The sequence below is a fragment of the Vipera berus genome (genome assembly GCF_964194415.1).
Source record: "Vipera berus genome assembly, chromosome: W".
NCBI classification, from domain to species: Eukaryota; Metazoa; Chordata; class Lepidosauria; order Squamata; family Viperidae; genus Vipera; species Vipera berus.
In genome coordinates this window covers 18,944,173-18,970,192 of record NC_138210.1, presented here as the reverse complement: position 1 = coordinate 18,970,192, position 26,020 = coordinate 18,944,173, and positions in this window count along the sequence as shown.

The following is a 26,020-nucleotide window of genomic DNA, read 5'->3' as shown; positions in this document are numbered from 1 at the left end:
TTAATTAGCCGATTAGAGTCGGACACTTTGAGCCTAGAATATTGCACCTTTTCACAATATTCTAATTTTCTGAGATTGTGGATTTGGGGTTTTCATGAGCTGTACGCCATAATCATCACAATTATGACAAATCACGGCTTGAACTATCTTGCTTTGCATGTAATGAGTCTATCTCATATATTAGTTTCCCCTTTTAAGTTGCATTACTGAAATAAATGAACTTTTGCACGATATTCTAATTTTTCGAGTTTCACCTGTGTTTTACTCTCCAGTTCCCTAATCATCTTTGTTACTCTTCTCTGCAATCTTTCTAGATTCAACATGTTTTTTACATCACGGTGACCAAAACTGGATGCAGTATTCCAAGAGTGGCCTTACCAAGGCATTATAAAGTGGTATTAACACTTCACATGATCTTGATTCTATCCCTCTTTTAATGCAGCCTAGAACTCTGCTGGCTTTTTTGGCAGCTGCAGCACACTGCTCACTCATAGTTAAGTGATTGTCCACTAGGACTCCAAGATCCCTCTCACAGTTGCTACTATTGAGCCAGGTACCATCTATACTATACCTGTGCATTTGGTTTTTCTTGACTAAATGTAGAACCTTACTTTTTTCACCATTGAATTTCATTTTGTTAGATAGCACCCAATGTTAAAGTCTGTCAAGATCCTTCTGTATCTTAAGCCTATCTTCTGGAGTGTTGTCTATACCTGCTAGCTTGGTGTTGTCTGCAGATTTGATGAGTTTGCCATCTATCCCATCATCCAAATCATTGAGGTAGATATTGAAGAGTACTGGGCCTAAGACAGAGCCTTGGGGTACCCCACTGCATACTTCCCTCTATGTAGATGCAGTTCCATTGAGGACTACATGTTGAGTGCAGTTGGTCAGCCAGCTACAAATCCATCTGGTGGTGATGCTGTCTAACCCACATATTTCTATTTTATCAAGTAGTAGGTTGTGGTCTACTTTATCAAATGCCTTACTGAAGTCCAAGTAAATTATATCCACAGCATTCCTCTGGTCCACTAATTTTGTCACAGGCAGCTAGCCCGTCAGCTGAGCCAAGGTGGTGTGGTGCAAATGGAGGTCACTGAGCAGTAGTGAAACAGAGCTAGGCGGCAGCAGACCAGCAGCTGTGAGCATCACTGTGGACCAGCTGAGCAGCAGTGGTACAGAGTTAAGTAGTAGAGGAACTGAGTGCCCAGAGCAGTGACTGAGAGCAGCACGGTGGACCAGCTGAGCAGCGGCAGTACACAGCTATGTATGACAGCAGACTGGAGTGCCCACAGTAGCGGCTGAGAGCAGCACGGTGGACCAGCTGCACAGCAGCTTGGTGGAGCAGAATGCCCAGATCAGCACATAACATAATAACTGAAAATCCCGGCAGTGGCCAGGCAACCAAAGAGCAAGAAGACAGGGAGGAAAAGGAAAGTACAAATCACTTGTGGACAGGAAGGAAAGGGATAAACTTTCAAGACAGGGAGTAGAGTGTTAAGAGCAAAGCATCTCCTAGAAAACAGCCTGAGATTTCCAGTAAAAAGAAGTGTATATCACTTAATAAAAGGCCAAGAACTTTTGTAAATTTTAAAATCTATTTTTTTAAAAAAGCTATTTTTTAATTTTAAATTCTTTTTCAATTTTTAAATCTTTTTCAATTTCAATTTTATTTTTTCACTTTTTTAAAAAAATCTTTTTCAATTTTTAAAATTTTTTAAAATTTTAAATTTCTTTTTTCAACTAAAACATTGAAAAAAGTTTACTTATTTTAATTCTTTCAAAATTTTTAAATTCTTAATGATCTAAGAGGAAAAAAATAAAAAAAAATCACAGAGAGACAGACACTTCAAAACAGGGAAGATAGTAATGAAGTTTTTAAGACAGAGAATAAAGGGCCAAGGACTTTTGTAAACTATTGTAAACTGATACTTCACAACAGGGGAAATATTTAATTTTTAGAAAAAAAGTCATGGAAACAGTAACATTATAGTGATTTGCAAAATATGTCATATGTTTGAGCTTATGCCCACAGAAGACCCAAAGTGTATGTATCAAATCTATTTTTATGAACTACTAGAAGAAAAAGTAAAGGGTCTAGAACAGAGGTTCCCAACCAGGAGTGCTCGCACCCCCTGGGTGTACGAGATGATATTCCAGGGGGTACGAAAACTTGGGTTTTCAAAATTATAGTGTATATGCATAATTCATTGCCATTATTTCAAACTTTTGTAAGGGGTGTGAGAATATATCAGAAGTGTTCTGCATTTCCAACACTTGTTTGAAGTATTTTTAAACATTTTCGCTAATCTCACTGGTGTTAAATGCCATCTGTAAAACAATTTATATAAGTTTTCTTTATATTCCAACGTTTTTGTTAATTTAGCATTTCTTTCCCATAAACTTTGCCAGTTTTCTAATTCTATATTATGTCCAAAGTTCTTTGCCCATGTTATCATTGTTTCTTTTACTTGTTCCTCTTCCATCTTTAAGCTTAACAAATATTTATAGTTTTAGTTTTTTGTCCATTTTTAGCAGTATCTGATCGAATTGTCTGTTCTTTATAGAATCCCATTGTTTTAACATCTTTTTCATATCTTGTTTGGATTTGCAAATATGGCCACCATGATAGATCAATACCTTGTTCTTGTAAATCTTGTCTGCCTTTCGATTTCCCTTCATTGTCCAAAATAACTTTATAGGTCACAACTTTGTTGTAATTAATTAAATTTGGCTAAGCAAATGCTTCCATTGTTGAAAGCCATCCAGGTATCTTGATATAAATTTTCGCTTTTATTTTTTCCCATTCTAAAAGAAGTGCATTCTTATAAAGTGGTTTTGAAAGTAGCCAGGCACCTATTACTGTATCTGGTGGACATGCCCTAAAGCTAAAAGATTTTGGTCAAAAATACACTTATGGTTGGAGAAAATGACTAAAAAACAAATAGATTTTAACCCAGAATTATTTTTGTCAGGAATAATAGTATCAAATTATGAGAAAGACTGTATATATTTAATTTTACATGTACTAACTGAAGCAAGAATTGTATTTGCCCAATATTGGAAAAATGAAAACTTACCAACTGAAGAAGTATTAATCAAGAAAATTTTAGTGTGCAAAAATGGATAGACTGACTTTAAAGATAAAAGAGAAAGAAGAGTCAGTTGTCAACGCTGCAAACATTGGAAGTTCCTGCTGTGACAACTGATGAAAATGCAGCCATTTTCTCTTCTCCTTTAACATGCTTTTCTTTACTTTTAGAATTCAGGTGCAGTGGGGGGGGGGCAGGTTGGGATGTAAGCTCATTAAGCCATAATGATAATGCTGCTGTGGGAACTCAAGGACGAGCTGATAACATTTTGGCAGGCTGAAGAGCTGAGGAGAAAGCCCGTGCTTGAAGCTAATTGGGGAATGTGTTTTATGACAGTTTATTGGAGGTGGGAATTATACTTTGTTACTTTGTGTCAGGGGGAAGGGAATTTAGTTTTTGTGTTCAACTATGTAGTGCTGATACTTTGTTTCCTGAATAAAAGTTCTTTAAGAAAGAATTTTGCCTCGAAGTTCTTTTGATGGGTTTCATCTATCGGAACCACGACATCAGTGTATTTTAGAACATGGGATAATTTTTATCAATGGCTAGAAAAACGAGTTAGAGAGAAAAGAATGTGATATGTAACATTGAATATATACTAGTAAGAAGAAGACTACTGAGCGGTTAATTAACATATTGTTTATGATAATTATCTTTTTCTTAAAAAAATACATGAACCCAGACAACATGCTGTTTGCTAAATATTAAGAATGTTATTTTAAAAAATCCTAATCCCAACCCCAACCTATTCCTAATCCTATAAAAATTATATATATAAATAAAATTATATATAAAAATAAAAGTGTTCTAGGGGTGTGGGGCATAGAAAATGTTGGGAAACTTTCCGGTTTACGTGTGCGGCGCTTGCAGACGTGCAGGAAAAGCTGTCTCCCTGCTGTCCAATCTTTCTTCCTTGGAGGACCCTGAAAAGGGTGGAAAGTTGCCCTGGAGGGGCGAACACTGTGAGGAGGCCCTCCTTGTGATTGCGGAAGGGTGGCAGCCCTCCGCTTGAATCTGGAGCAGCTCCTTTGGCCCAAAGAAGAGATCAGCCATTAAGATGGCTGATCATTAAGCCGTTCCCTGCCGAAAGCCGAAAGCACCATCTAGCACAACGAAGCAATCTGGAGGATCTGGGTGAGACCTTACCATTTTTATTCCCCTATTTTCCTGTGGGACTTTTCCGAAAATTTCCTCCCCCTCTTTGGAAAGACCGGCGACTGCATACTTGGGGAATAAACTTTAAAGCCTTAAAATAAATCACATGGCTAAGCAAAGAAATTAAGCAACCTTATTTGTACTTATTAATAAGCTTTTATACCACCCTATTTTCTGCTTAAGCTGTGAATTAAGGGGAAAAAATGGACTAATTGAACAAAAGCTATATATTAATTTGGAAAAAGACTTTACATCTTATTCTATATGCTATTGATGACATCTTGTGGCGAAACCTGGTATAGCAAGTAAACTTTTTTTTATTGTGAGAGCTGACTGAATAACAGAGCTGTCCTTGACATTATCCTCAAAGATAAGAATTGGGAACACCTGGCACTGAAAACAATTTTTTGGAATACTGTAGGTGGACAATCATTGACTCTTATTAAAACAGCCTCCATGAAAGACCTATCTGTAAACATCAACGAAATGCAGGAATATATTCCACCACTTAACTACAAACTGATACTAGACACAATCTTGGCAATGACTGAGTAAATCAAAGCCAAACTGCAAGATAAATCTGACAGCTTAAAGCTACCAAATCACAACTTTGACCTTAAATGATGAATTGACAATACAAAAACAAACAGAAGAAGTGGAAACTAACATTAAAATAGGAGACTCTAAAGTACAACAAATACAATTTACAGAGAACCTTGAAACAGTTACTACTTCTTACCTAAGCCAGATGGAATCGGAAGAAGAAAAAGACCAAACTGAACTAATGACAATTATATTACACCAAACAACGAAAATTGAGCTATTAAAGCAACACTTCAATTATTACAAAGGGGACACTTTCTTTGCAAAACTGATATTTGGATGGTCTCCCTGGATTCAAACAATGTGTGTAGGAAGAAAGGGAGACACATCTGAGAATCCAAAGGCACCAATATGGAAGCCTGATTGGCACAAAAAGAAGGCGAGAGTTAGATTTAAAAAAAATTAGACTTGTCTCTTTCTTGGGATTTGTAAGGATAGAGCTTAAAAAATTTCTTTTAATGGGTTAAGGGAAATCTTTAAAAAATATAAACTGATTTTATAGTTAGGTTTTAGTTTTTTAAGGGAAAACAAAATTAAGCTACTAGAACATAACTCTGAACCATATTATAGAATCTGCAATAAGACATTATTTTAATAATTGATGAACTATTAAGATGACATATAGAATATATTTGTCGTAATGATACAGATATAAATTGATTTTATATTTAACTTTTAGGTGTCTAAGGGAAAGGAAAGATGGCTATTAGAATTGATTTGTATTAGAATTTGGAAGGATATAACAAGAGATATTTTTCTAATAATTGGTGAACTATTAAGATGACCCCCTTCATGGATTACTGCCTTGTCGTAGCGAAGGGGCTTGCATAATTCAATGAAGCTATGAGCTATGCCGTGCAGGGCCACCCAAGATGGACAGGTCATAGCAGAGAGTTCTGACAAAACGTGATCCACTGGAGAAGGAAATGGCAACCCACTCCAGTATCTTTGCCATGAAAACCCCATGGACAGTACCAAAAGGAAAAAAGATATGACGCTGGAAGATGATCCCCTCAGGTCGGAAGGCGTCCAATATGCTACTGGGGAAGAGCAGAGGGCTAGTACTAGTAGTGCCAGAATGAATGAAGCGACTGGGCCAAAGCCGAAAGGAAGCTCAGCTGTGGATGTATCTGGTGGTGAAAGGAAAGTCCGATGCTGTAAAGATTTTTTCTCCATAGGAACCTGGAATGTAAGATCCATGAATCAAGGAAAGCTGGACGTGGTCAAACAAGAGATGACAAGACTGAACATCGACATCTTAGGAATCAGCGAACTAAAATGGACAGGAATGGGTGAATTTAATTCAGACAAACATCAGGTATACTACTGCAGGCAAGAATCCCTCAGAAGAAATGGAGTAGCCTTCATAGTCAATAAAAGAGTAGGAAAAGCAATACTGGGATACAATCCCCAAAATGACAGAATGATCTCAGTTCGAATCCAAGGCAAACCATTCAATATCACAGTACTCCAAGTCTATGCCCCAACCACCAGTGCTGAAGAGGATGAAATTGACCGGTTCCATGAAGCCCTACAGCACCTTATAGAACTAACACCAAAAAATGATGTCCTTATCATCATGGGGGATTGGAATGCTAAAGTAGGAAGCCAAAAGATAACCGGAATAACAGGCAAGTTTGGCCTTGGAGTACAAAATGAAGCAGGGCACAGACTGATAGAATTTTGTCAAGAGAATACGATGGTCATAGCAAACACTCTTTTCCAACAACCCAAGAGATGTCTCTACACATGGACATCACCAGACGGTCAGCACAGAAATCAGATTGACTATGTGCTCTGCAGCCAAAGATGGAGAAGCTCTATACAGTCAGTAAAAACAAGACCACGTTTAATGCAAAGATGGGCATGATAAAGGACCAAAATGGCAGGGACCTAAGAGAGGCAGAAGAGATTAAGAGGAGGTGGCAAAATTACACAGAAGAACTATACAAGAATGACCTTAACGTCCCTGATAACCACGATGAGGTGGTCACTGACCCCGAGCCAGACATCCTAGAATGTGAAGTGAAATAGGCCTTAGGAAAGCTGAGCAACAAAAAAGCTAGTGGAGGAGACAATATTCCAGCTGAGCTATTCAAAATCTTAAAAGACGATACAGTAAAAGTGCTACACTCAATTTGCCAGCAAATTTGGAAAACTCAACAGTGGCCACAGGATTGGAAAAGATCAGTTTACATTCCAATTCCAAAGAAAGGCAGTGCCAAAGAATCTTCAAACTATCGCACCATTGCACTCATTTCACATGCTAGTAAAGTTATGCTTAAAATCCTACAAGCTAGACTCCAGCAGTATGTGGATCGAGAACTACCAGAAGTACAGGCAGGATTTCGAAGAGGCAGAGGAACTAGAGATCAAATTGCCAACATATGCTGGATCATGGAGAAAGCAAGGGAGTTCCAGAAAAACATATACTTCTGCTTCATTGACTATGCTAAAGCATTTGATTGTGTGGATCACAACAAACTGTGGCAAGTTCTTAAAAAGATGGGAGTACCAGACCATCTTACAGGTGAAACTCGAAAAATTAGAATATTCCACTGATTAATTGTTCTGTCAGGAAATTTCTCCTTAGTTCTAGGTTGCTTCTCTCCTTCGTTAGTTTCCATCCATTGCTTCTTGTCCTGCCTTCAGGTGAATAGCGTGACTCCCTCTTCTTTGTGGCAACCACTGAGATATTGGAACACTGCTATCATGTCACCGTTAGTCCTTCTGTTCATTAAACTAGACATACCCAATTCCAGCAACCGTTCCTTATACAGGTGAAACTCAAAAAATTAGAATATCGTGCAAAAGTTCATTTATTTCAGTAATGCAACTTATCCCGAAAGATAATGCCGATCATACATTAATTCAAAATTACAGACCTATATCTCTACTTAATTCTGACTACAAGATATTCACAACAATCATAGCAGAGCAACTAAAAAGGTTCCTAAATGACTTTATACATGTGGATCAGAACGGTTTCCTTGCTAAAAGGCAAACTAATGTTAAATGATCGTTTTTATATGAACAACTTAGATATATGGCTATGGGTGAAAAATTTATCAATATAATAAGGGCAATTTATACTAATCAGTAAGCAAAAGTAATTATAAACGGGGAAGCATCTAGGAAATTTCAAATACAAAAGGGAACACGGCAAGGCTGTCCCTTATCTCCATTATTGTTTATATTGACATTAGAAGTCCTAACGAGGATAATTAGAAATGAACCGCAGATAAAAGGATTAGATATTAAAAAGGAAACTTTCAAACTTCAAGCATTTGCAGATGATTTGGTCTTTATCATGGAGGACCCACAACATTCGGGACCAAAATTGTTGGAAGAATTAGTTAAATATGGTGAAGTCGCTGGGCTGAAAATAAATAGGTGTAAAACCAAGATGATTGTTAAAAATATGTCTAATAAACAGAAAGATAATTTGGCTAGAACTATGGACATAGAAATAGTTAAGAAAATAAAATATTTAGGAATCACTACCGTATTTTCCGGCGTATAAGATGACTGGGCGTATAAGACGACCCACTACATTTCCTGTTAAATTATAGGGTTTGGGCTATACTCGCCGTATAAGACTACCCCTCTTCCAACGCACACCAAATAAAAATTAAAAAACATCAGATTTGATTTTAATATGGTAATTTTAATTCAAATGCTTATGACATGCAGGTGCTTAGTAGGAAAACTGTCACTTATAAACTGGGCCAAAAATTTGGGACATGGCATCGATCTTGACATATGGCAAACGCTCTGGGATAGAAATAAAAGGATAACACTGGCATCAGCCTATAAAGAAAATTTATTTAAAATGTTTTATCAATGGCATCTCCCCCAGCAAGTTTAGCTAAAATGTACAAGACAATACCTCTTAGTTGTTGGAAATGCTCTGAAGAAATAGGCACATATTTTCATGTATGGTGGTCTTGTAGTAAGACACAAAGATATTGGCAAAGGATTTGTTGTGATTCAGGGTCAGCCTGTGGGTTCGGCAGTTGGGTCGGATGACTCAGATGAGGGGGAGGAGGGGGGTGGTGAAGAACTTGCTGATGATGGCTTTGAGGCTCCGCAGAGCCCCCAGCCAGGCCCCTCCTACCTGGTGGAGACCCAGACCCAGCTGTGTGAGCCTGACAGTGTGGATGAAGATGACCCACAGCTGGCCCTGTTCAAGGATGCCCGACGCAGGAGGCAGTCAAGTAGGAGCAAGCAGAGGAAGGCTGTGGGACTTCTCGGAAGGAGGCAAAGAGAGGCCACGCCCTGAACTCTTTATAAAGGGAATGTTTGGGGGAGGGCTGGTTTGCTGAAAGCAACCGCTCCGATAGTGTTTCAAAGCTCCGGTATCTTGTTTCATGTTTTGTTTGTTTTTGTAATAAATTTGGCAGACGTATTTCAGCCTTTTGCCGTCTGTAAAGGGGTTGCCTTTTCTGCAAGGCCGGTAGCAGGCTGGTACAGAACAGGATTTGGACTTGGTTAAAAGAAATACTAGGACGCAAAGTCGAGTTTAGACCACAATTTATTTATTGGGCATAACAGATGAGAAATACTCCAAAGAAGAGTTATATTTGGTGATCCATATCATTACAGCAGCAAGAACGTCGTTCGCCCAGAATTGGAAAAGGAGTGAAATACCGGAGGAAAGCGAGGTCATAAATAAAATTTGGCCGTGCGCAGAAATGGACAAATTAACCCTGGAAATCAAGAATAAAGATCAATCAGGTTATTATAAAATCTGGAATAAGTTCTACTTTTGGCGGGAACAAGAGGAAGGTCTCCATTTGAGTTCATGGATTGGTTGATTGCTTTAAATATGGTATAATTGTATATAACTGATGTGTATATTATGTGTTTGTTTATTTATTTATTTATTTATTTATAATTAAATTTCTATACCGCCCTTCTCCCGAAGGACTTAGGGCGGTGTACAGGGCAGTAAAAGCTTTACATACAAAAGTTAAAATTAAATTAAATTAATTAAGCCCTAACAATAAATAATTAAAAATACCCCAAACCCTTAAACCAGGCCGGCCTGTTCAAATAAATAGGTTTTCAGATCCTGGCGGAAAGAGCGAAGGTCGGGAGCCATCCGGAGGTCAACCAGTAATTGATTCCAAAGGGCTGGCGCGCCCACAGAGAATGCTCTCCCCCTGGGGGCCGCAAGCCGACACTCTCTGGCCTGAGGAGGCCCTCTCTGTGGGAGCGCACAGGACGAAGCGAAGATGATGCCGGCAGCAGGTGATCCCGTAAGTAGTCCAGACCCATGCCATTTAGGGCTTTATAGGTAATCACCAGCACCTTGAATCTCACCCGGAGGGCAACTGGAAGCCAATGCAGCTCGCAGAGAAGAGGTGTTACATGGGAGTACCAGGAGACCCCCATCACAACTCGCGCGGCCGCATTCTGCACCACCTGAAGCCTCCGAGTGGTCCTCAAGGGCAGCCCCATGTACAGAGCATTGCAGTAGTCCAAACGGGAGGTCACGAGTGCATGAGTGACTGTACGCAAGGCATCCCAGTCCAGATAGGGTCGCAACTGGCGCACCAGGCGAATCTGGGCAAAAGCCCCCCTGGTCACAGCTCCTACATGGTCTTCCAAACTGAGCTGTGAATCCAGGAGGACACCCAAGTTGCGAGCCCTATCTACGGGGGGTAACACCTTACCCCCCATGGTTAAAGATGGAATAAACTGAATTTCCCGAGATGCCGAAACGTACAACCACTCGGTCTTGTCGGGATTGAGCCGAAGCCTGTTCCTCCCCATCCAGACCCGAACCGCCTCTAGGCAACGGGACATCACATCGAGGGCATCACTGGGGTGGTTTGGGGTGGAGATGAAAAGCTGGGTATCATCGGCGTACTGATGATACCCCACTCCAAAACCACGAATGATCTCACCCAGCGGCTTCATATAGATGTTGAACAGGAGAGGTGAGATGACCGACCCCTGAGGAACTCCACAAAAAAGAGGCCTCGAGGCCGACCTCTGCCCTCCTGTCAACACCGACTGCGAACATCCCAGGAGGTAGGAGGAGAACCACTGGAGAACAGTGCCTCCCAATCCCAACCCCCTGAGGCGCCGCAGTAAGATACCATGGTCGATGGTATCGAAAGCCGCTGAGAGATCTAATAGGACTAGGACAGAGGAACAACCCCTGTCCCGAGCCCGCCAGAGATCATTCACCAGCGCGACCAATGCCGTCTCCGTTCTGTACCCGGGCCTAAAGCCCGATTGGTACGGGTCCAGATAATCCGCTTCCAACAGGAACAGAGGGAGCTGATGCGCCACCACGCTCTCAACAACCTTCGCAAGAAAGCGAAGGTTGGAGACCGGATGATAGTTATTCAAAATAGCCGGCTCCAGGGCAGGCTTCTTGAGGAGGGGCCTCACCACCGCCTCCTTTAAGGCAGCAGGAAAGCTACCCTCACTCAAAGAAACAGTTATCACTGCCTGGAGCCAGCCTCGTGTCCCCTCCCGAGCCGCATAGACCAGCCAGGAGGGGCACGGGTCCAATAAACACGTGGTGGAGCTCAGCTTCCCCATGATCCTGTCCACATCTTCCGGAGTCACAGGGTCGAACTCTTCCCAGATAACATAGCCAAGACCACTCATGTCATCTCCGTCAGACTCTGCCCAGTCGGAGTCCAGACCGGCCCAAATCCGAGCGATTTTGTCCGACAGATATTGGCTAAACTCCTCGGCACGACCCTGCAAGGGCTCCTCCCTCACCTCCTGATTAAGGAGGAAGCGGGTCACCCTGAACAGGGCGGCCGGGCAATTATCTGCGGACGCGATGAGGTCAGCAAAGTAATTAGACTTTGCCGCCCTCATCGCAGCGAGGTAAGACCTCGTAGAGGACCTTAGTCGCAATCGGTCGGATTCAGACCGGCTGGATCTCCAACAGCTCTCTAGGCCCCATCTCTGACGCTTCATCTCCTGGAGCTCAACAGAAAACCATGGAGAAGGTGGATAATGTGTTTAAGATACATATTTTAAGGTATGCTCTGTTGCGAGTTTGGAAAAAGTATAGACATAAGTTAAATTATAAGATACCAATTTGGGCAATACCTAAACATGCAATAGAAAATATAAATGTGGGATTCAAACAGGATGAGACTACATATAAGGAAATTTTAAGTCTAGAAAGGAATGTATGGCAATTAAAGCCATATAATATTTTAAAAGAAGAAAAGATTGTACAAACTTGGTTTCAGTATGGGCAATTACAGGCAAGATGGAAAGAGGACCAGAAAGCTGACTTTTAGATGACTGATGAAAATTTGGTAAAACAAATTAGAGATCAAGGTCAAGCACATATTAAAAGGATATATAATGCATTGATAGAAACTGACTCAGAAACGGAACTTGTTAAAGATTGCATGATAAAGTGGGCCCAGAATTTTCAAGAAGTTATAACAATGGACACTTGGGAAAAGATCTGGGTTAGAAATGTAAAATTTACACAGGCCCAAAACTTAAGAGAGAATTTTTATAAAATGCTTCATAGGTGGCACTTAGACCCTAAAAAATTAGCAAGTATGTATCCGAACTGCCAGCCCAAATGTTGGAGGTGTGGTTGTGAGGATGCAACATATTTTCATATATGGTGGACTTGTAAAAAGGTTAAAGCTTTTTGGATTAAAATTTGGTGGAATATGCAAAAGATATTTAAGAAAAGGATAAAGTTTTCCCCGCAATTGTTTTTATTGGGTATTATTACAGATACTACTGTAATAGACACTAAGTTGATGTTGAATCTAATTACGGCGGCAAGACTTTTAGTTGCGCAATACTGGAAGAAGGAGGAATTGCCGACTATAGAAGAGTGGACTTTGAAAGTTTCCAATTTGACGGAAATGGCAAAGATTTCGGCATATTTGAAAGATCAATCGCAACAGAGATATATTGTGGAATGGAGAAGATGGATTGAATATATTCAGAATAAATATGGGACTAAAAAGTTTCATTTAGTATTTGAATAAGTAGTGGATTTTTATGATGTATGATTAGTCATTTGTTATTTTATTAATATTATGACTATGGAGAGTTAAAGTCCGATAGAACTTAATGTGTTATTTTTGTTGTTAGCATATTTTAGTTTATGTTTGTATTATTATACCCTGTATTCAGCTCTGGGAAGTCGGGGAGGGGGGAGGGGGGAGGGGAGGGGATGGGAGGGTTGGGGAGAGGGGAGGGGGAGGAGGGAGTTTTTTGTATTTAAAAATGTAAAACTTTTCAATAAAAAACAAAACAAAAACCATGGAGCCCACCGGGATCTGCGCCGGGTCAGGGGCCGCATGGATATATATATGTAAACCTCAAAAATAATGTAAGACAAGAAGGTATGTCAGTCCGTTCACATCGTGTCCAATGTTTTAAACAATAAAATTTGAAAAAAAAATAAAAAATGTCTTCCCCAACCCCCTTTAATATCTCTTCCCCCACCCCCTTTAATATCTCTTCTCCCACCTTTTAATATCTCTTCTTCCACACCCTTTAATGTGAATTCCTCCACCCCCTTTAATGTCTTTCCCCACCCCCTTTAATATCGTCTTCCACCCCCTTTAATATCTGTTCTCCCACTCCCTTTAATATCATGTCCTCTCCACACCCTTTAATATCATCTCTTCACCCATTCCCTTTAATGTCTTCCCCCACCCCTTCATATATCTTCCCCCACCCCCTTTAATGTCTTCCCCCACCCCCTTTAATGTCTTTAATGCCAACGCCCTTTAATATGTCTTCCCACATCCCCTTCAATGTCTTTCCACTAACCCCTTTAATATGGTCTTCCTCCACCTCCTTTAATGTCTTGCCCACACCCCTTTAATATCTCTTCTCCCACCCTTTAATATCATCTCTTCTCCTACCCCATTTAATATCATCTCTTCCCACACCCCCTTTAATATGTCTTCCCCCACCCCGTTTAATATCTCTTCCCCCACCCCTTTTAATGTCTTTCCCCAAACCCTTTAATATCTTGTCTTCCCCACCTTTATTATCTGTTCTCCCACCCCCTTTAATAAGATGTCTTCCCCACACCCCCTTTAAAGTCATGTCTTTCCACCACCTTTAATATCATGTCTTCACCCACCGCCTTTAATATGTCTTTCCTCATCCCCTTTAATATCTCTTCTCCCACCCTTTAATGTCTTTCCCCACACCTTTAATATCTCTTCTCCCACCAGTTTTAATATCATGTCTTCCCCACCTTTAACATCTCTTCTCCCACCCGTTTAATATGTCTTCCCCAACCCCCTTGAATATCATGTCTTCCCCCACCCCCTTTAATATCATGTCTTTCCACCACCTGCTTTAATATCACTTCTCCGACTCCCTTTAATATGTCTTCCACACACCACCTTTAATATCGTGGCTTCCCCCAACCCAATATCTCTTCTCCCACTCCCTTTAATATCATGCCTTCCCCCACCCCCTTTAACATCTCTTCTCCCACCCACTTTAATATCATGTCTTTCACCACTCCCTTTAATATGTCTTCTCCCACCCCTTTAATATCATTTCCTCCCCACACCCTTTAATACCATGTCTTCACCCAACCCCTTTAAAATGTCTTCCCCAACCCCCTTTAATTTCATGTTTTCACCCAGCCCCTTTAACATCATCTCCTCACCCACCCCCTTTAACAGCTTCCCCAACCCTTTGTCTTCCCCCACCGCTTAATATCATCTTTCCCCCACTCGATTTAATATCTCTTCTCTCACCTTTAATACGTCTTCCCCACACCCCTTTTAATATCATGTCTTCCCCCACTCCCTTTAATATTACCTCTTCCCCCAAACCATTTAATATGTCTTCTTCTAGCCCTGCTAATATCATGTCTTCCCAAAAACCCCTTTAATATGTCTTCACCCACCCTATTTAATATCATATCTTCCCCCACCCCTTTAATATCGTCTTTCCTCCACCCCCTTTAATATCTCTTCTCCCACCCCCTTTAATATCATGTATTCACCCACCCCCTTTAATATGTCTTCCCACACCCCCTTTAATATCATATCTTCCCCCACCCCCTTTAATATCAAGTCTTCCCCCACCCCCTTTAATATATCTTCTCCCACTCCCTTTAATGTCTTTCCCCCACCCCTTTTAATATCTCTTCTCCAACCCTTTAATGTCTTCCCCACCCCGTTTAATGTCTTCACCACGCCCTTTAATGTTTTTCCCCACCCCCTTTAATATCATGTCTTTTCCCCACCCCCTTTAATCTCTTCTCCCACACTTTGTCTTCACCGACCCCCTTCAATATCTCTTCTCCCACCCGCTTTAATGTGTTCCCCCACCCCCCTTAATATCTCTTCTCCCATTCTTTTAATATCTCTTCCCCAACCCCCTTTAATATATCTTCACCCACCGCCTTTAATATGTTTTTCCACCACCCCCTTTAATATCATGTCTTCACCCAACCCTTTTAATATAGCTTCCCCCACCCCCTTTAATATTATATCTTCCCCCACCCCCTTTAATATCATGTCTTCACCCACCCCTTTAATGTCTTCTACCACCCCTTAATATCATCTCTTCCCCACACCCTTTAATATGTCTTCCCCCACCAACTTTAATATCATGTCTTCCTCCATCAGCTTAAATATCATGTCTTCACCCAACGCCTTTAATATATCTTCACCCACACCCTTTAATATCATGTTTTCCTCCATTTAATATCTCTTCTCCCATCCCCTTTAATATCATGTCTTCCCCACAACTTTAGTATCTCTTCTACCACCCACTTTAATGTCTTCCCACAACCCCTTTAATATCATGTCTTCCCCCACCCACTTTAATATCTTTCCCCACACCCTTTAATATCTTGTCATTCCACCAACCTTTAATATCATGTCTTCCCCCACTCCCTTGAATCTCTTTTTTTTAATCCTATTTATATCCCGCCCTTCTCCGAAGACTCAGGGCGGCTTACAATCTAAAGCACAAATCAATGTGCTTAGCAATAGCCTTCATTCTATGTATATGCCTGCTTATTAGGGCTTTCGCCCCCCCCCAAGCGGCATTATTAAAAAGTCAGCTTATTGCCCCCAACAATCTGGGTCCTCATTTTTCCTACCTCAGAAGGATGGAAGGCTGAGTCAACCTTGAGCCTGGTGGGACTTGAACCTGCACTAATTGCAGGCAGCTGGTGTTACTTAAGGAGGCATTAGCCCACTGCTCCACCAAGGCTCTTCTCCCACCCCCTTTAATATCTGTTCTCCCACCCTTTAATATGTCTTCAACCACCCCCTTTAATATCATGTTTTCCTCCACCCCTTAATATCTCTTCCCCCACCCCCTTTAATGTCTTTCACCACCCCCTTTAATATCTTGTCTTTCCCCACCTTTAATATGTTCTCCCACCCCCTTTAATATCATGTTTTCCGCACAACCCCTTTAATATCATCTCTTGACCCACCACCTTTAATGACTTCCCCCACCCCTTCAATATATCTTCTCCCACCCCCTTTATCTTCCCACACCCCCTTTAATATGTCTTCCCCCACCTCCTTTAATATCTCTTCCCCCACCCCATTTAATATAGCTTCCCCACCCATTTTAATATCTCTTCCCTCTCTCCGACTTTCCCCCACCCCCTTTAATATCTCTTCTCCAACCCTGTTTAATGTCTTCCCCCACCCACTTTAATATCTTCTCCCACCCCCTTTATTATGTTTCCCCCACCCCCTTTAATATCTATTCACCCTCCCCCTTTAATCTCTTCTCCCACGATTTGTCTTCACCCACCCTTTAATATCTCTTCTCCCACCCATTTAATATCTTCCCCAACCCCCTTTAATATCATCTCTTCCCCACCCCCTTTAATATAATCACTTTCCCCCACCTGCTTTAATATCACTTCTCCCACCCCCTTTAATATATCTTCCCCACACCACCTTTAATATCATGGCTTCCGACAAACCCTTTAACATCTCTTCTCCCACCCACTTTAATATCATGTCTTTCACCATTCCCTTTAATGTCTTCGCCCACCCGCGAGGTGGACACCTTGGAAGACAACTTGGAGGGAGAACCATTGGTAAGTGGATCAATTCCTCCCATCCTTAAGACAGTGACTATATTAGCTTCCTCTATGCCTGAAGCCGTCAAAGTAAAAGTCTTAATAGACTCTGGTTGCACCCGCTGCCTCATCAGCCCGACGCTGGTGGGGAATTTGGGCATCCCAGTGAGGAGACTAAAAAAACCAATCTCCTTTGGCCAATTAGATGGGTCAATAGCAGAGGGGGTCCAAGCTACCCTAGCCACTTTACCAATTCAGCTGTCCCTGGGGACTCATGAGGAAGACATAACGTTTGTAGTGGCCCCAGGCATGGAATGCCCAATGATTTTAGGACTGGAATGACTGAAGAAATGGAACCCCGGGATAAATTGGAGCACAGCAGAACTCAACTTCCCAGAGGGGGAGCATAGGAGCTTAAAACCCCAAAGCATCCCCCCAACCCAAAGAGAGGAGTCAGCATCAGTGGGGGAAGAGAAGGGGTTACCAGAGATACTGGAGAAATACAGGGACCTTGCTGAGGTTTTTAGTGAGGAACAGGCAGATGAGCTTCCCCCCCCGCCCCAAAGACTCTGCTATAGAATTCAAACTCGGGGCAAAACTCACAAAGCCCAGGATGTATGCCATGAGCCCAAAGGAAATGGCAGAGTTGGAAAGATTCATAAAGAAAAACTTAGAGGATTTATTGAGCCTGCCAAACCCAAAGTGGCCGCCCCGGTTCTGTTCAGGGAAAAGGACGGCTCGCTTCACTTGTGCGTCGATTACCACTCCCTGAACGCAATTAGTGAATGTAATCTGTATCCCCTACCCCTAATGAAGGATATGCTCTCCCACCTATCGAAAGGAAGATTTTTTACCAAACTAGACCTGAGAGAAGCATACTACCGCATTAGGATTAAGGAAGGAGACGAATGGAAGACTGCGTTCAATTGCCCAATGGGTTGCTACCAGTTCAAAGTACTGCCATTTGGACTGCAAGGGCCCCCCGCAGTCTTTATGCAATTAATTAATGAAGTGCTAAGAGAGCACCTATATAAGGGTGTCCTGGTTTACCTAGATGACATCCTTATCTTCACTGAGACCAGAGGAACATATTAACCTAGTCAGAGCAGTCCTGAAAAAGTTGCGGGCTGCCCACCTATATCCTAAACTATTGAAATGTGAATTCCACCAGGAAAGAATAGACTATCTGGGGTATCGCATATCCCCACAGGGCATCGAAATGGACCCTGAGAAAGTCAGGGCAGCATTAGAATGGGCACCCCACACACACACGGAAGCAATTGCAAAGTTTCCTGGGGTTTGAAAATTTCTACCGCCAATTCATCCCTTTGTTTGCCCAAATAGCCCTGCCCCTCACAAACTTGTTGAAAATGAGGGGGGGGGTCCCCAGTGAAACCCAGCCAGCCTCTGAAGTGGACAATGGAATGTCAAGCAGCATTTGAGAGGCTAAAGAGACTTTTTTCTGCTGAACCTGTCCTGAGACACCCAGATCCTGATAAACCTTTTCTAATATAGGCAGATACTAGCGATGTGGCGGTGGGAGCCGTATTATTACAGGAAAATGACAAGGGGGCGTTGCAACCATGTGCATATGCATCCAGGAAACTCATGGAGACAGAGCAACATTGGCCTGTGTGGGAAAAGGAGGCGTATTCTGTGAGATGGTCACTACTTACATGGCGCCAGTTCCTGGAAGGAAATAAAATCCCCTTCCAGGTCTGGAAAGACCACAAAAATTTGGAAGCACTAAAAACACCCAGGAAACTCACTCCTAAGCAAGCCCGCTGGTCCCAACATTTTCACCGATTCAATTTCACTCTCAAACACTTACTGGGGGGGGAAGAATTTCCTGGCGGATGCATTATCTCGCATGCCCCAATATAACAGCAGACGGGCCACTGACCCTAAACCACTTATGCCTGAACAACAACTGGCAGCACCAGTCACCACCAGGGCCCAAGCTAAAATGAAGCCGAAGGCGGATAGCCTAACTGGAATAGAATTCCGAAAGTCTTTGGAAAGTGATGAATGGTTCCAGAAAAATAGACATGTGTGCACAATTAAAGATGGACTACCTTGGGTGGGTGAGAAGTTATACATACCTGCCACCCAAAGGATCAATTTCATCCAACCGTACCATGATACAAAATCAGCAGGACATTTCGGGTTTGTAAAAACCTTACACTTAACTAAAAGGCAACTTTGGTGGCCATCCATGAAAAAGGACATAGAAAGCCATGTGGGTAGCTGTCAAATTTGCGCGATGGCTAAGAGGCTGCAAGGGAAATCGCCAGGACTGTTACAACCGGTGGCGAACCCCTCAGCCCCATGGAAAGAAATAGCCATGGACTTTATAGTGGGATTACCAGAAAGCAACGGAAACACTGTAGTCTGGACAGTCACAGATTTGTTTTCTAAACAGGTGCACTTCATACCTTGCCAAAAGTTCCCCACCGCAAAAGCCATAGCAAAACTTTTCGTGCAGCATATTTACAGATTGCATGGGGCACCACAACACATCATATCTGATAGGGGGGTGCAATTTACGTCGGCATTTTGGAAGGAATTTCTGTCCCTCTTAGGAACCACCCAAGGACTGTCATCTTGTCATCATCCTCAGACGGATGGATTGGCTGAACGGGTGAACTCAGTACCTGAGCAATATTTAAGATGCTTTATTAATTTCCAGCAAACAAATTGGACGGAACTACTGCCTTTCGCAGAAATAGCATATAATAATGCAGTCCACTCCAGCACAGGTTACACTCCTTTTCAAGTAGCTACCAGTCAAAGTTTCAACCCTATGCCAGAACTAACCCCAAACGAACCGGTCATTCCCAAACTGAAGGAATGGATTGCTCAATTACAAAACATCTGGCCAATCATTAGGAAAGCTTTAGACGAAGCTAGACAAGCATACAAGACACAGGCGGACAAAAAAAGAGTCGATCCCGAACCATTCAGGGTGGGAGAGATGGTATATTTATCCATAAAATACCTTAAATCACTACAACCCTGTAAAAAACTTGGACCAAAATATATTGGACATTTCCAATTAAAAAAATCATAAACCCAGTAACAGTTGAATTAGAACTACCCAAAAATCGTAGGCAGATACACCCAATTTTTCACTGCAGTTTACTAAAAAGAGAACAACAGTCACCCCTACAAACAAAAACCCCACCACCACCACCTCCCATCATGGTGGAAGGAGAACAACACTTTGAGGTGAAGGAAATCCTAGATTCCAGGAAACACCATGGAGCAATTCAGTATCTAGTAGCTTGGAAACACCTCCCCTCCTCAGAAAATGAGTGGGTTAATAAAAACCACGTTAGACCACCAAAGTTGCTTAAGAGGTTTCATACAGAATACCCTAACAAACCGGGCTAACATTTATATTTTATTTCCTCTACAGATGGACCTATCTTTCTTTTAAGGAGAGCAGATTGTCAGAATCCATTTATATTCCATTCCTAAATCCCTATCTGTGCACCCCTAAATCTCACCCCTCACTGGATTCTGCCATTTCCAAGGAGGAGAAGAGAAGATGTTAATTGGCCATCCCTATCCATACTGTTGCCCTGCCTATTTAACTTATATGCAGAGCACATCATGAGAAAGGCAGGGCTACATGAATCAAAAGTTGGAATTAAGATTACCGGAAGAAATATCAACAACCTAAGATATGCAGATGATACCACTCTAATGGCAGAAAGTGAAGAGGAACGAAAGAGCCTCTCATTGCGGGTGAAGAAGGAGAGTGCAGAACTTGGGTTGAAACTTAACATTAAGAAAAACAAGATCATGGCATCCGGCCCTCTCAATTCCTGGCAAATAGGTGTGGAAGAAATGGAGGCAGTGACAGATTTTATTTTCCTGGGCTCCAAGATCACTGCAGATGGGGACTGTAGCCAAGAAATTAAAAGACGCTTGCTCCTCGGGAGGAAAGCCATGGCAAATCTAGACAGCACACTAAAAACCAGAGACATTACCCTGTCAACAAAAGTGCGTATAGACACGGCTACGGTCTTCCCAGTTGCAATGTATGGCAGTGAAAGTTGGACCATAAAAAAGGCTGAGCGCCAAAGAATTGAGGCCTTTGAACTATGGTGCTGGAGAAGACTCTTGCGAGTCCCTTGGACTGCAAGGCGATCAAACCAGTCAGTCCTAGAGGAGATCAACCCTGACTGCTCTTTAGAAGGCCAGATCCTGAAGCTAAAACTCAAATACTTTGGCAACCTAATGAGAAGGAAGGACTCACTGGAGAAGAGCCTAATGCTGGGAAACATTGAGGGCAATAGAAGAAGGGGACGACAGAGAATGAGGTGGCTGGATGGAGTCACTGAAGCACTAGGCATAAGCTTAAATGGACTCCAGAAGTTGGTAGAGGACAGGAAGGCCTGGAGGAACGTTGTCCATAGGGTCACGATGGGTCAAACACGACTTCACAGCTAACAACAATCCATTAGATGAAAGGTTGTTTATTCAGCCTGCCTGGAGGTCATCATCAAAGACCAGGGAAAGAACCTTTGAACAGAGAAGAACAAAGAAAGTAGGGGGGAGAGATTCTGGTTTGTATCTCCGATTGGAATCTGAAGGGGAGGAAGTAAGGCATGGAAGATCCCTTTTCCCATGGAAGGTTTTGACACCTGAACCTTAATTGATCCGGGACTGACCAAATGGACTGAGGGGAGGGTTTTTTTTTACTCGGGGACACTTTAAAAGTATCAATCTGCAACACATTTTCCAGATCCTGTCTAGATTATCCACTGACAATCATGTTTTAGTAAACGTTCGTGATTGGACAATCCTGTCTCCAAGAGTTTTTCTTTCTAAGACGTGGATTGGGGTGGGTCCTCGCACCCTTTGTCTTCCCCACACCCCCTTTAATATGTCTTCCCCCACCCCTTTTAATATCTCTTCCCCAACCCCCCTTTAATCTCTCTTCTCTTCTTTGACACCCTTTAATATATATTCACCCAACCCCTTCAATATCTTCCCCCACCCCCTTTAATGTCTTTCCCCACCCCTTTTAATATCTTGTATCCCCCCACCTTTAATGTGTTCTCCCACGCTTTAATATCATGTCTTCTTCCACCCCCTTTGTTTCCCCCACCTCCTTTAATATCTTTCCCTACACCCTTTAACATCTTGTCTTCCCCCTTTAATATCTGTTCTCCCAACCCCTTTAATATCATGTCTTCACCTATCCTCTTTAATGTCTTCTCCCACCCCCTTTAATTTCTTCTTCCACCCTTTAATATGTATTCACCCAGCCCTTCAATGTCTTCCCCAACCCCCTTTAATGTCTTTCCACAGCCTTTAATATCTTCTATTCCCCCATCTTTAATATCGCTTCCCCCACCCCCTTTAACATATCTTCTCCCACCCCCTTTAATGTCTTCCCCACACCCCCTTTAATATGATGTCTTCCCCCACCCTTTAATATCTCTTCCCCAACCCCTTTTAATATCATGTCTTCACCCAACCCCTTTAATATCATCTTCACCAATCGCCTTTAATATCATGTCTTTCCCAACCCCCTTTAATATCTCTTCTCCCACCCCCTTTAATATCATGTCTTCCCCCACTCCCTTTAATCTCCTCACACCCCCTTTAATATCTCTTCTCCCAGCCCCTTTAATATGTCTTCCCCACACTTTAATATCATGTCTTCCCCAACCCCTTTAATATCTATTCTCCCACCCCCTTTAATGTCTTTCCCCCACCCTTTAATATCTCTTCTCCCACCCACTTTAATATATCTTCTTCCACCCCCTTTAATATCATGTCTTCCCCTCCCCGTTTAATATCTCCTCACCCCCTTTAATGTCTTGTCCCACCTCCTTTAATATCATGTCTTCCCCACCCCTTTTAATATCTCTTCTCCCACCCCCTTTAATATCTTTTCTCCCACCCCTTTAATATCATGACTTCCCCCACCCCTTTTAATCTCTTCTCCCATGCTTTAATGTCTTCACCCACCCCCTTCAAAATCTCTTCTCCCAACCCCTTTAATATCATGTCTTCCCCCACCCCCTTTAATATCTCTTCTCCCACCCGTTTAATGGGTTCGCCCACCCCCTTTAATATCTTTTATCCCACCCGTCTTCCCCACCCCCTTTAATCTCATCTCCCACTTTAATATGTCTTCCGCACACCCTTTAAAATCATGTCTTCCCCCACCCCTTTAATGCCTCTTCTCCCACCCTTTAATATCTTCCCCCACCCCATTTAATATCTCTTCTCCCACCCCCTTTAATATCATGTCTTCCCCAACCCTTTAATATCTCTTCTCCCACCCCCTTTAATATGTCTTCCCCACACCTTTAATCTCTTCTCCCACCCCCTTTAATCTCTTCTCCCACCCCATTATGTCTTTCCCCCACCCCCGTTAATATCTCTTCTCTCACCCCCTTTAATATCGTGTCTTCCCCCATCCCCTTTAATATCTGTTCGCTCTCCCCCTTTAATATCATCTTTCTCCCAACCCCCTTAATATCTCTTCTCCCACCCCTTTAATATCATGTCTTTCCCCCACCCCCTTTAATATCTCTTTTCCCACCCTTTAATATGTCTTCCCCACACCCCGTTTAACATCTCTTCTCCCACCCCCTTTAATATCATCTTTCCCACACCCCCTTTAATATCTTCTCTTCCCCCACCCCCTTTAATGTCTTCCCCCACCAGCTTTAATCTCTTCTCCCACCCCATTATGTCTTTCCCCCACCCCCGTTAATATCTCTTCTCTCACCCCCTTTAATATTGTGTCTTCCCCCATCCACTTTAATATCTGTTCTCCCTCCCCCTTTAATATCATGTTTCTCCCACCCCCCTTAATATCTCTTCTCCCACCCTTTAATGTCTTCACCCACCCCATTTAATATCATGTCTTCCTCCACCCTCTTTAACGTGTTCCCCACACACCCTTCAGTATCTCTTCTCCCACCCCCTTTAATATCATCTCTTCATGCAGCCCCTTTAATGTCTTTCCTCATCTGCTTTAATCTCTCCTCCCACCCTTTAGTATGTCTTCACCGACCCCCTTTAATATGTCTTCCTCCAGCCCCTTTAATGTCTTCCCCACACCCCCTTTAATATCTCTTCTTCCACTCCCTTTAATATCTTTTCCACACCCCCTTTAATATATTCTCTTCCCCCACCCCCTTTAATGTCTTCCCCCACCCGCTTTAATCTCTTCTCCCACCCCATTTATTGTCTTTCCCCCAGCCCCATTAATATCTCCTCACCCCCTTTAATATTGTGTCTTCCCCATCCCCTTTAATCTCTTCGCCCTCCCCCTTTAATATCATCTTTCCCACAGCCCCCTTAATATGTCTTCTCCCACCCCCTTTAATGTCTTTCTCCCACCCCCTTTAATATCTCTTTTCCCACCCTTTAATGTCTTCGCCCTCCCCCTTTAATATCATCTTTCCCCCACCCCCTTTAATATCTCTTCTCCCACCCCCTTTAATATCATCTTTCCCCCACCTCCTTTAATCTCTTTTCCCACCCTTTGTCTTCACCCACCCCTTAATATCTCTTTTCCCACCCTTTAATGTCTTCACCCACCCCCTTTAATATCATCTTTCCCCCACCCCCTTTAATATCTCTTCTCCCACCCCCTTTAATATCATCTTTCCCCCACCCCCTTTAATCTCTTTTCCCACCCTTTGTCTTCACCCACCCCCTTTAATGTCTTCTCCCACCCCTTTAATATCTTTCCCAACCCCCCTTTAATATCTTCACCCACCCCCTTTAATGTCTTCACCCACCCCCTTTAATGTCTTCACCCACCCCCTTTAATATCATGTCTTTCCCCCAACCCCTCTAATATCTCTTTTCCCACCCTTTGTCTTCACCCACCCCCTTTAATGTCTTTCCCACACCCCCTTTAATATCTTCTCTTCCCCCACCCCCTTTAATGTCTTCCCCCACCTGCTTTAATCTCTTCTCCTACCCCATTTATTATGTCTTTCCCCCACCCCCATTAATAACTTTTCTCACCGCCTTTAATATTGTGTCTTCCCACATCCCCTTTAATATCTCTTCTCCCTCCCCCTTTAATACAGTTGCAAGAAAAAGTATGTGAACCCTTTGGGATTACGTGGAGTTTTGCATGAATTGGCCATAAAATGCACTCTAAACGTCATGTAAGTCACAACAATAGAAAAACACAGTCTGCTTAAGATAATACTACACAAACATTAGCTGTTGTCATGTTTTAATTGAACATAAGATTGAAACATTCACAGTGCAGGGTGGAAAAAGTATGTGAACCCCTAGCCTAATGACTTCTCCAAGAGCTAATTGGAGCCAGGAGTGAGCCACCCTTGACTCCAACCAGTGTGATGATATTGGATGTGTTGCTGACAGCTGTCCTGCCCTTTAAAAACACACACCTGTTTTGGGTTTACTGGTCTCAAGAAGCACTGTCTGATGTGAACCATGCCTCGCAGAAAAGGGCTCTCAGAAGACCTACGATCAAGAATTGTTGACTTGCATGAAGCTGGAAAGGGTTACAAAAGTATCTCCAAAAGCCTTGATGTTCATGTGTCCATGGTAAGACAGTCTACAAATGGAGAAAGTTTAGCACCGTTGCTACTCTCCCTAGGCGTGGTCGTCCTGTAAAAATGACTGCAAGAGCACAGTGCATAATGCTTAATGAGGTAAAGAAGAATCCTAGAGTGTCAGCTAAAGACCTACAGAAATCTCTGGCACATGCTAACATTTTTGTTGACACATCTACAATAAGGAAAACATTAAACAAGAATGGAGTACATGGGAAGACACCACGGAGGAAGCCATTGCTGTCCAAAAAAAATATTGCAGCACATTTGAAGTTTGCAAAAGAGCACCTGGATGTTCCACAACACTACTGGCAAAACATACTGTGGACAGATGAAACCAAAATTGAGTTGTTTGGGAAAAACACACAACACTATGTGTGGAGAAAAAAAGGCACAGCACACCAACATCAAAACCTCATCCCCACTGTAAAACATGGCGGAGGGAGCATCATGGTTTGGGGCTGCTTTGCTGCCTCAGGGGCTGGACGGATTGTTGTCATTGATGGGAAAATGAATTCCAGAGTTTATCAGGACATTTTGCAGGAAAACGTAAG